Source organism: Silene latifolia, chromosome 2 (genome assembly GCF_048544455.1).
Source record: "Silene latifolia isolate original U9 population chromosome 2, ASM4854445v1, whole genome shotgun sequence".
NCBI classification, from domain to species: Eukaryota; Viridiplantae; Streptophyta; class Magnoliopsida; order Caryophyllales; family Caryophyllaceae; genus Silene; species Silene latifolia.
The window spans coordinates 180196393-180208312 of record NC_133527.1 but is presented as its reverse complement, the minus strand read 5'-3'; the positions used below and the strand labels follow the sequence as shown (position 1 = coordinate 180208312).

The 11920-nt window shown below is 37.2% G+C and overlaps 2 long non-coding RNA genes across 2 annotated transcripts; one reads left to right on the top strand and one right to left on the bottom strand.

Annotated features, from left to right (window-relative positions):
- The first annotated feature begins 3706 nt into the window (after positions 1-3706).
- Positions 3707-7488, top strand: LOC141631440 (uncharacterized). The gene is made up of 4 exons (XR_012537633.1): positions 3707-3940; positions 6021-6096; positions 6923-7021; positions 7152-7488. It is a non-coding gene; the product is annotated as an uncharacterized LOC141631440 (long non-coding RNA).
- A 445-nt stretch (positions 7489-7933) lies between these two features.
- Positions 7934-10014, bottom strand: LOC141631436 (uncharacterized). Its single transcript, XR_012537632.1, has 3 exons — positions 9827-10014; positions 9620-9728; positions 7934-8072 (listed from the first exon to the last, which is right to left on the bottom strand). It is a non-coding gene; the product is annotated as an uncharacterized LOC141631436 (long non-coding RNA).
- Positions 10015-11920: the final 1906 nt, after the last annotated feature.

Genomic DNA, 11920 nt, shown 5'->3' with positions numbered 1-11920 from the left:
GGAGCTTGAAGATTCCGAGGGTCACAGATTCAAGGTGAATGGCCAATATGTGAAGCATTACCATGAGGCGAGTGAAGCGGACAACCGCGTTGAAGTCTTGCACTTCGACGAGCTCGACGCGCCAGTTACTTGATACCAGAAAGGTCGTGCGGGACCTCTTAAACCAGCGCTCTCCGGGAGGCAGCCCGGACAGTTTTATTTGTACTTTTGTTGAACTATTTGTTTTTCTTTAGCTTTACGTTAATGAACTTTTTTTTGTGTTTTCCATGCTTTTAATGCGTCTTTTGCAGGTTAAAGTACTCGATCGAATGACTTTGTGTTCGATCGAGCACTTTCTGATGCAGTTGTTGCTCGATCGAGTGATGTGCTCCTCGATCGACCAGATCCCTACCCGTGCTTACTCGATCAAGTGGGTTGTCACTCGATCGAGCCCTTCCAAGACACTGGTTCCCTCGATCGAGCTGTTCCAGGCGCTCGATCGAGTAGTTATGACCTCGAGCTGCTGTTTTACGTCTATAAAGCCACTGTTTGACTTTCTTTGACCTCCCATGTTCATGGTCGGTTTGGGGAGGTCCCGCTACATGACGTTTTGTAAGTTTTCCAACTCCACTTCTCCTTTTCTTTTCAGTTTGCATTTCTTTCCCTATTTTTGGTACAATGAGGGCATTGTACGGTTTGGGTTGGGGAGGTATGCATCCATATCTGTGTCTGCATGTTTCTTGCATTTTTGCTTGCACGTTTATTTATTTCCGCATGCATTGTTGTTTTAATTAATTCCAAAAAAATCATATAAAAATCATAAAATTCAAAAAAATTTCCAAATTTTCATGTTTAAATTGAGTCGGAACGTTTGAACATTGACGCCACCTTGAATCCTTACCTGAGCCCTGCATATTCTTGACATTTAGCTGGCATGATTATGTGCATAATCTACAAGTTTTTGTTTCTCTCTTATCTGAACGAATAGACTTGATTCTTTATGTCGGCAAGCTACAGTACATTCTGAGGTTAGAGCTTATTAAACTGGTGACATTCATGACCGGTTTCATTTAGGATGTGAGTAGTACTCTCTTTAAGACATGTAACATCAATTTGCATAAGCATGAGTCTAGTCTTCTTAATACCTGTATGCATTCGGTCTGTGGATGGTGACACGTGTTAGGAGAGGCAATTCCCTTTATTTCATTCTACCCATGAGCCTCACATAGCCAAATTGCCCTTTTTGTCCTATCAACTACTTTCTATAATACTTCCTACCCTAGCTGAGCTAGTAACGAGTAGTTCTTGGAATGTTTTATTGCAATATGGTTATTTCATCTGATTTCAGAAGATGGTGGAAGAATTGAAGGGAAAGAAAAAAAATGTGATGAATTGTTGAAAAAAAATGGAACGAAAAAAAAAACGAAGAAAAAAAGAAGCGAAAAGAAAAAGAAAAGAAAGAAAAAAAATCATGAAAAAAAAAAGAGTGAGAATGTATGATGTTTCACACTCCCATGCCTTATTTATATTTTATGGGGAATTGACGACTTTTGGTGTTTTGTGAGTTTAGTGCATAATTTTACACCGTTTCATCTTGCTGTTATGAGTACGAAATTGGGATGCAGTCTATATTTGGATCCGTTGTTGCTAGCCTGGCTATTAACCCCACATATCCAAATTCATTTTAGCCCCTTCTTACCCATTACCTCACTAACCCAAATGTAAGTCCTCGGCACGTGTCTTGGTCATTAGTATGGTTGGAATGCATATGTACGGTTGTAGAGACTTTATTCATGTTAACTGCATGCATGTTCTTATAGGTCGAGTTAGGTGAGTGTCTTGCTTCTTCCTATCTTTCACATATATACTCACCTTGTGCCTGATTTTGAGTGACGAGCGACCCGTGAGAGTCCGACATCTTTGAATCTTGCAAGGTCGACGGTTCAGTAAGCTTGAAACATTAATTTAACTCGTTTGCATTTTTCAGTTGCCACTTTGTCATTTTGTTGCATTAAATTGGTTCTGGTGGATGATTTGTAGCTGATGCGTTGGTCCCGTTCTATTGTTCACCCTTAGTTGCATTCATATTTGCTTGGGGACAAGCAAAGGTTTGGTTTGGGGAGATTTGATGCGTGTCTTTTATATAAGGTTTTCACCTCATTTTTACACGCATTTCTGTGCTTCTTATGTAGCATCTGGCTACAAATACCCCCGAATATTCTACTTTGGTCCGTTTATTGTAATTTGCAGGAATTGACCGAGGAGGAGCTAAATCGAGCCTTAATTGTCCCTATTGTACGCATTCATGGGAAATAAGGACCCGGAGCTTAGAAATCTTACACTTGGAGGACGCATGAGCTGGGTTCAGGAAGAAATTCAAGTCCTGACGCGCCTATATAGCTCGATCGAGTGCTTTACTGCTCGATCGAATGCTTTACACACTCAAGATTGGTCGATCGACCCGCAAGGAGTCGATCGAGGAAGTTCAAGAGCGTGCTCGATCGAGAGGTTGTCCTAGCTCGATCGAGTGATTTGTCTTTGATCGAGTACGATTTCTACTCGATCGAGGGGTTTTCGTGTGCTTTTAGTTTATTTCCGCCTAATCTTTTATGGGCTTTTGAAATTAGTTCATAGATTAGGTTTAAGACGACTTTCTAGTATAAGATCAAGGAGAGGAACTACGTTACTCATCCCTGGCACTTTACACGTTAGTTTTGGTTTCTATTCCTCACTGTTCTTTGGATTTCCTATTCTCTACATTTGTCACTCGGATTCGGTATTATCAATCTAGTTTATTCCTTAATCGTATTCTTGTTTTTTTTTAATCCTTTTCTCTTTGCTTTATAATTGTTCATCAGTCTCTTAATAGTTATTCGTCATGCTTAGTTTTAATTATTTGGTTATTGAGATTGTTAATCCGACGATTATGAGTAGCAAATTCCCTATGCTAAGACTATAGGGGATCCATGATTTGAAGGGAGAATAATCGATCTACTAGGTTAATGCCAGTACCGTCTTTGTTGTTTAAATGCTACAATTAATTGTAATTGCCTAATCGAGTCGACGCGGTTAGACCCTTATTCTTAGTGGACCTTGACCTGGACCGAAAGGTTGGAAGAGGCAGACTAGTAGCGAACAATAGAGTATTGCAGCGAGGGCGAAAGTTAAACTGTTTACACTTTAGGGTGAATTAAGGACCGAAAGGTGACGTTCGCTACCCCTTAGACCGTACTGCATTGACCTGGGACCTGGATTACTCGACCAGATGATTATGGTGAACCGTTTGTCTTAGCTATTCTCTTTTATCTGTTAAACTCCTCCCTTTTATTTCTCTTTTCCTTATTCTCTTAGTTTAGAAATCACATTTTATAACCCCCCAAATTGGTTACTTAGATGAACTTAAATTCAGCCGACAATTTCCTACCTCTCTGTGGATTCGACCCGACTTCCCTAGCTATATTAGTTAGAACCAGTTGGTTATTTTTGACAGGTACGCGACAGACGTGTCAATACACTACTACAATTTAAGGCTTTAAGAACGCCACTTAAAGAACGGTTGATAGCAGAATCGGTCTCTTTCTTATTTTTAGGTTGGCGTGCATATAGAATTTCATTAGAGAACGGTTGGTTGTTTTGACCGTGCTTTTAAATTAACAAAGAGAATCGGTTCGAGTTAGTTGGCCGTCAGTAATTTAACAAATAGACCGGTTAATTAATATAACCATTCTCGTAGATAACCAGCGACAATTAGACTACGATTGACTACCGTTTACACTTCTATCTCATTCAAACGCTACAATCATCACTTTTGCCCTAGCGATCGCTGGTTTTGCCCTAGCACAGTTTGATTGTCGCTGGTTACCCTTGATTGTCGTTGGTTACCCTTGGTTGTCGCTGGTCGCTTCTACTCCGTCCACCACCTAGTTGTACACGCCCTTCATCGTTGGCGATCGTTCTGCTGGTAAGACCCTAATTAACTTCACTTTATATTGTACTCCTACATAATTGTGGCAAGCCGTGATTGATTTTATGTTTTATTGAAGCAACTGATTGATTTTATGTATTATTGAAGCAACCCTTGATTGATTTTATTGAAACAATAAGAATAAATTGCGGCTTTAGAGTTTAATAATACGGAGTAGATGAGTAGATATTCGGTAATTAAACCAAAACCAATTATTTTGTATGTATGTATCAGTAGCATTTTAGGCTTTGTTGAAGGTATTTGTGACTGACCTCTTTTGATGGTCTCATCGAGTTGTGGCAGACTGGCAGTGAGACGGTGTTACAGGCTCTTATGATTTATATGATAACTGTTAATTAAATTCTAGATTCATGTTACAGCTTAGTCTTACTACGTTAAGAAGACAGACTCTAGGACAAAAACTTGGAATCTGCACTTTACTCTTCAAAGACTTGGACAAAAAACTTGGACAAAAACTGACCTCTTTTGATGGTCTCACGTAATTAAATGTCGGTTCAGCATTTCTCATGTGTGTTGTTATCGTGTCCTCATATATTTCAGTGTGTGGAAATGAAATGAAATGAATGGAGGGAGTTGTGGGATATGCTGATGTGCAACAGTTGAGTAATTTAGAGCATTGGCAGAGATAACAGAGCCTTAGATTAGAAAAACTAGTGACTAGTGAGTAGGGAAGGCAAAGATAACTAGTAACATATACTTAGTTTCATTACATGATTATCTTATCCAGCTGATAAACAATTTTTTTTTCGAATTTAGGGTAGGATATGGATATGGATGAATTTAGGAATAAATAATGAATCTGCTATCTATAGGAAGAAATAATGAATGGAGACAGGATAGGAACAACCCATTCATGTAAACAGTCGGTAAATGTTTATCAGCTGGATAAGATAATTATGTAATGAAACTAAGTATATGTACTATAATTTATCAGAATGTTGAAATATGGATAGGTCAGCTGTAAGCAGCTTTTAAGATGACCTGAGCAATTTATTTATCCAGGTAGTAGGAAGTACATACAAGAGCATTACCCCAGACCCACAAAGGTCCCGCTTATGGTGAGGTAAGTGGGAGTCGGATGTATCATGTATGCAGCTCTACTCTTGCGTTAAAAACTCGGAGAGTCTGGTTCCAGTTAGTTACCCCTTGGGAAGAGCATTTAGATATACTTATTCATATGCCTTTGACCAGTGGCTAACATATTCTCATCCTCCTGTCTGCAAAGCTGATCTTGTATCACACCAAACCTACCAATCCTGTCCAGCTTAGGCAACCTGTCTAACATACACAACCAGTGAATAAAGCAGTGTTTAGGAATGTTGTGAGGGTTCCAGGTAGTATGCCAACACTCAACCCCCGGATATTTGTTCCTTAAACCACTCATAAAAGGCTCAGAGGCTCAGATATTTGTTCCTTAAACCACTCATTTGGCCCTGATTTAGTAATGTGATGGTAAAGTTTTTTTTTTTTTTTGGTTCTTGCTTATACGAGGGAGGCTTTCTATTGAATACAAGTAATGCACATAGATGAGGATGTGGTGACGGTTTCTGTTTTGGCTTTTCTAAATTTTTTTCCCCTGATGGTTGCGCTGTTGTGCAGCTCGGGGTAGAGAAACTATATATTCGTCTTTGATGTACAAGGTTCTTTGAAATATTGAAATTTAGAAACCTGTTTATGCAGTTTCAGTATTAACTATTAAGGATTGCATAAAAATATAAAATGTTCCTTTCAGAAATTTGGTTTGTGCTTGCTGTTGCCTATATTTCAGAGTTTTAGTCATGTATACATCTGATTTTACATAACTCGTGACTTCTTTTAACTTTAATGATACAACTACATTACCCTAGTGCAGGGCAACAGTTTAAAATGAACTGCAGTCAGTTTTCTAAATAGTGAGCCTTATGCACCATTCATTCAAAATGGAAATAATTTTTCTCTGATATGTCTTAAATTTAATAATAATGAGATTTTACTAGGTAAATCGTGTATTATACTTGTTATTAGTGTATTAATTTATATTTGAAGTAACGGCTTATTTTAGTTAATTGAAATGTAGAGCGTTCGAGAAAAGAAACTCTATCGATCCACTTGCCGGGTTCGAGGCGAAACCGCTTACTTGGAAAATTATTAAGGTATATCGAACTTTTATATTGTGAATATTTTTATTGCGTAGATAGGTCGGATATTACTCTTGTGGACTTCAGCTTTTTCATTTTGAATAGTGCATTGGTTTATTCAACCTATAGAGAAAAAGTAATGTTCCTTTGATCTTATCTGAATCAGAGTATAAGGGAATAAGAGGATTTACATAATCTACCATTTAGAGGTTTTGTATTTAATACTTCATTAGTATCATTGCTCACAATACTGGCTGCCTCTGCATCGAATAGAGTTTACTCTTCATTATGCCCGTCTTCTTTCTCTAACTTGATCATGTCATCAATTCTAAGAATGGTAATGGCTGCTTCTGTAGCGAACTGGAGAACAAAAAAAATATGGTATATCATTCTGATGGTCATGAAATATGCACTCCCCATTATAAGGAAATAAACGTCGTACTTGATCTTAAAACTTAGCCCAAGTTTGTGATAGCGCACACACGCTCAGAGCGCGCTTAAAGGTAATTGTAGAAAGTTGGGGAACTACCCTCACTTGAAGGTAATTTATTACGTTCCGGAGGGAGATTATATATTTTCTTTGTAGAAACTGTCTCAGAGTGAGAGTAGACCAGGCCTAGTGCTAAATTTGCCAATTTGGGACAGCCTATATGAAATTGGGACAGCCTATATGAGATTATATACGAAATTTACCAGGCTATATGAGATTATATATGAAATTTACCAGGCAATTCCATTTTAAGATGACCAGAATGACGATTGTACCATTGTGGGGCATAATGAGTAGGGTATCTACAGTAATTACTCATTGTGAAAATCTCATTATGGGTTTTTATTTTAGTGTCCTCGGCAGCCGGTTGGGAGCGTATTATGCGGATATTATGTTTGCCGATATATGTTGGACCTTATCAAAGCAAGATATGTTAATATCACCCCAAATGTATGTTCTTTTCCTTATCATTTCAATCATTTTTCATCTCTTTGTATTTCTCATTTTCATCATAGTAATTATTTTATTTTACATGTCGTATAGTGTATTAATTTAAATTTTTGGTGTCTTATATATGTAGTTCATGTTAATCGCCCCACCATCATATACGGTTGAGCAAATTGACGAGGTGCGAAATATTTGGGCTGAATTCACACTTAATTTCAAACCCTAAAGTAATGTTGGATGAAGACCATGCTGGCAGCTTCTTCTTGGCGTTTAATTATTTTTGCACTTTAGGCAACTAAGTGATGAGGAATGAAGGATTTTATTTATGTTTTGTACTTATTTTCGATATTTGTAGCCTTTAGGCTCTTAAAGACATGATAAGAGTTGGTATAATTTTACAAGGATTTGCCTTGTGAATTCAAATTAAATATGAATGTTCAGGTTCTTGTTGCGTAAAACTTGCTTGAGTATATGAATTGCAGGTGTAATTTATATGCGCTATCCGATTCAATCGTGTAGGGATACGAAAAAATCGTAAATATTAAAAAAAAAAATATCAGAATCAAAGAGACCGGTTACATGTTAAACCTGTTCTATTTGAAAATATAAAATAAAGGCGCGAAATTCAAATATCAGAAACAAAGAGAACGGTTACATGTTAAACCTGTTCTCTTTGAAAATAGGCGCCAAATTTAACATTTAGAATCAGCTTTATCAAAGACAACGGTTCTCAATAGAAACCGTTCTCCTTGATATATCAATGAGCACGGTTAAGTAATGCAACCGTTCTGATTGTTATTACAAAGAGAACGGGTTGACTTCGTACCAACCGTTCTCTTACATAAAAGAGAACGCTTGGCCACAGGACGGTTCAAAGAGGCTTCAAGAACGGTGTTTAACCGTTCTCTTTGAGCAAAATTGTAGTAGTGATATGTCCCTTCAAATTATATACAAAACCAAAAGTTAAAAGGTTTACTATAAGAATAGCCAAAACTAGGTCCAAGGTTCCTTATGCTCACTAGCTCGTCTGTGACCCCAACAAAGCATCAACAACCTGTCAATCGCATTTTATACAAACACGAAAGCCACAATTCAGTGGGGAGTAACTTCGAGTCCTCCCAGCCACGAATCGTCATAATTAATGTAACATGTAGTAAAACATGTAAACAATATGATAATTAATCTAATTTCCAAGTATTATAACATATGAATACTAAATTGACCAAATTAAACTATCAGGTGAAACATATAACAAATTGTAATCCAAACTTTATCAATTGTAACCGACTTACATCTCACCTATTACAATTCATAAAATCACCATACAAGAAAGGGCAATATATCAAAGACAGGCATAAGTTCTTAGCACCGTCAATAGTCACTCTGTAACTCGAGTCTATACCACGAGGTAGGGAAGGTAATCGAACCGGTATCTTGGCTCAGCGGTTAATATTAATAAAACATGGCCAAGACACAACACAACCCTAGCCTAAAATCACAAGCAGACCTAGACATGCGGATACACACCACTGCACCCAAGACCCACAATTTTTCTAAAACAAAGTGAGTACCCTAAGGAGTCCACCAAAGGGTTGGCTAGTACTTAAGCTGACCACTTACTATCAAAATAAGTAATGAGGTCATGCCCCAACTTGGATATAAATCCACTAGTCAGGAACACAAAGGCTATTAAGCAGTGAACATATACTCGTCAAAGACTATAAAGACCTATCTATGACAAACACAACAACCTGCAAGAGATATTCAATACCCATTTCAATTCTAGCAATTTTAACAATATTAAAGGCTTTAGGGAAATCTAGGGTCATTTCTACAATACAAGACACTATTAAATTCAATCAACTATACATGTGAACTAAAACTTGATAAATGGCCTAAAACAAGAAAAAGGCCGATTATCTAATTCATATAAAATTTCATCCAACCGAATTTTTACCCGCAACCCCAGCCCTGCGACACAGCAGTGCGGTTAAATTGCGGTGACCAATCACACAATTAATCGACATCGAATCGATCAAAGGGACTAAGGCTCGATTTTCACAATCATCAAAACATTACAATTATCGCTATAAAATTCATTTTGAGCCTATTAATTACAATTTCATTTTGTAAACTATCCTAACATGTGATAACTATCAATATAACATAATTTTTTTTACCATTAACGTAATTTTTAACTACTATTATGATTCATTTCCTAAGTTTAACCATATGTTACTTATTCTAATTATATCATTAATGAACCTAAAATGACGAACAAAGCATGGAAAACCGCGAAACAAGCAACGGGCTGACCCGAGCCAGCCATGGGCCAGCCGTGGGCATGCTTGGCCTGCTGGAACTCGCTCGCCGCCACCCACACACCTCCATTTTTCCATTTTTGTTCAGTATAAGACCGTCTGAAACATAATTAATCGTCCCCAATACTAACATATTAACTTAAACTATCCAAAGGGCATGAATTAAACATGCATGCAATCATTTTAACATGTGAAATTAACTACTTAATTAAAAATCACAAAAACATACAAAAATCAAAGCATGTGACGATTTTTCGTCGAGTAACTCGAAATATGTTACCTTAAGCTAGAAAATGAGCAATTAGCACCTTAAAAACCAAATCCTAATATACACTAGCCGCTATCTTCCACAATATACGAGTCCCCAAACTCGTCTTCCAATTCTTCACCTAAACAAACAATAAAAACACACAAATAAGCATAAATACCGAAATTGTGCCAAAATTCGTCTTAAAACAACTTCAAGAAAACTGAAATTAAAATATACCAGGTTATAGATCTCGACGAGAGGATTCCGGAAATATAAATTATGCGAAAAACCGACAAGAAACGAGGAAGTTATGGTGATTTTTAGCTTGAAATTGTTGAAAATGGTGTAAAGCTAAGGAAATGTGTTTGGTAAGAACAAAAATCAGAAAAAAGAAGGAAGGGGGAAGGGGTGCCGCGGTAGGGAAGAGGAAAGGAGGAAAGGGAGCGGGTTTTTAGTCGGGATTTTACGAGTCGGGTTTGACTCGTTTCGATAATAATTAAAACCGTTTGTCAAACGCAAATTCTGACAAGACCAAAGTTCTTAAACACGAGATTACAAGAAAATTGAGTATTCATACGACCCATTTCCAAATTCGTTTACCCAATGTTCAAAAGAATTGACATTTTTCCCCCCGATATGCCCTTATTTCGAAATAAAAGATTTTACACGGTTTAAACTATTTTTAAACATCTAGAAACTATCAAAATAAATACTTTACCTCAAAATATAATAAAATTATATTTCTTTGAATTATTTTTACTTTAAATACATTAATATCAAATTTTATTTGATTACTAAATTATTTTCGAAATATATTAACGGTCCGAAATTACGGGGCGTTACAGGCTTCACGCCCTAGTTTCGCCCTTCGTGGAACCCGCCACAGAAGGGGATGTGCACATTAATGAGCAGGGTTATCGCTCGGTATGATGAGCGGGGCTTAGGTGGGAACGGCCGGTCCCCATCGGGCGGGTAGGGTCCAAAGGACGATCGGTGATTGGGATTGTTGGGATTGGTGTGATTGTGTGTGTGTGTGTGACGGTTAAGTCGTCTCATTTATCTTATTGTTAATATATTGAATTGTGTGATTAGTACGACCCGTTTAAATGTTTTAAAAATCGTGGTGATCCATTCGGGGTGGTGAGCGCTTATTGAGCGGTATGATATGACGCGTATGGGATAGCCGGGATGAGTCATCACGTGGCGCTTAGAAGTCTTCCGCCGTGTCGACGATGTTTTATAGCTTTGATAGTTTTAGCAAGATGAGACCGTCCGAGAATCTTGTATTTCTTTTTTATCAGTTTGGAATTGCTATGTAATCACTTTAAACTTTATTTACTTTTAAAGTTGTTTCGTTATTGTCTTATGAATATCATGCCTCGGGTAACCGAGATGGTGGCATCCTTATACCCGAGTGGTCCTGGTAAGGCACTTGGAGTGTGGGGGTGTTACAAATGGTATCAGAGCGACGATCCTGAAACATGTAACCAATGAATTTAATGAATATAGGGAGTCAATTAAAATGAACCCGGGGTAAAGGTTGTAGGAGCTAATGCAAAGGCTTGGGAGACGTCCTAAAGTCGCGAACTCGCCCTACAATTTTGAACCGGTCACCATGGGATATGAGTCGGGATCGCTATGTGTTATCTTGTGAATTGTGTACCTATATGGTGATGTGTGGCATGAATCAGTGGATGTATGTATGTGGAGAATGGGGAATGTGTATAAAAGATGGTGATGATGTGATTTCGTAAGCTATTGATTGAAAGCATGATAGTTGGTTTACAATGTTGTTTTGGAATTGTAGGAAAAGTCTATGAGAATGATGAATAATGTGGTAGAAAAAGGAAGTAGTTCATATGTGATAATATGTGATGAATGATGATGTTGCAGGATGGATGATTTATAATGTGGCATAATAATAACATGTGCATAGGAATGTTGTGTCGTATACGTATATTTGGTTTGCATAAGGTTGCATGATAAGTTTATGTACTTGTCCACTATTGTTCATGTGTATATGTGGTAAGAAGTGTGTAGTAAATGAATGAATTGGTTGGAAGAGATTAAGTAAGTAATTGCATAAAAATATGAAATTCATGTGTGGAACATGTTTATGTGGGTAATGGATTTTAATAATATGACAATGTTTGTAACATGTGAATAGGGGATTTTATGTTGTATATTATGTTATTGTGTACGTAAAGTTATAAAATAAAAGCATGTGGTAAATCGTGATTGACAAGTTAAATAATCTATGTGCATGATTAATGTTGTTGCTTGGCTTTTGAAAATAGTAACATATAATTATGAATACTGGTTTTATGAGTT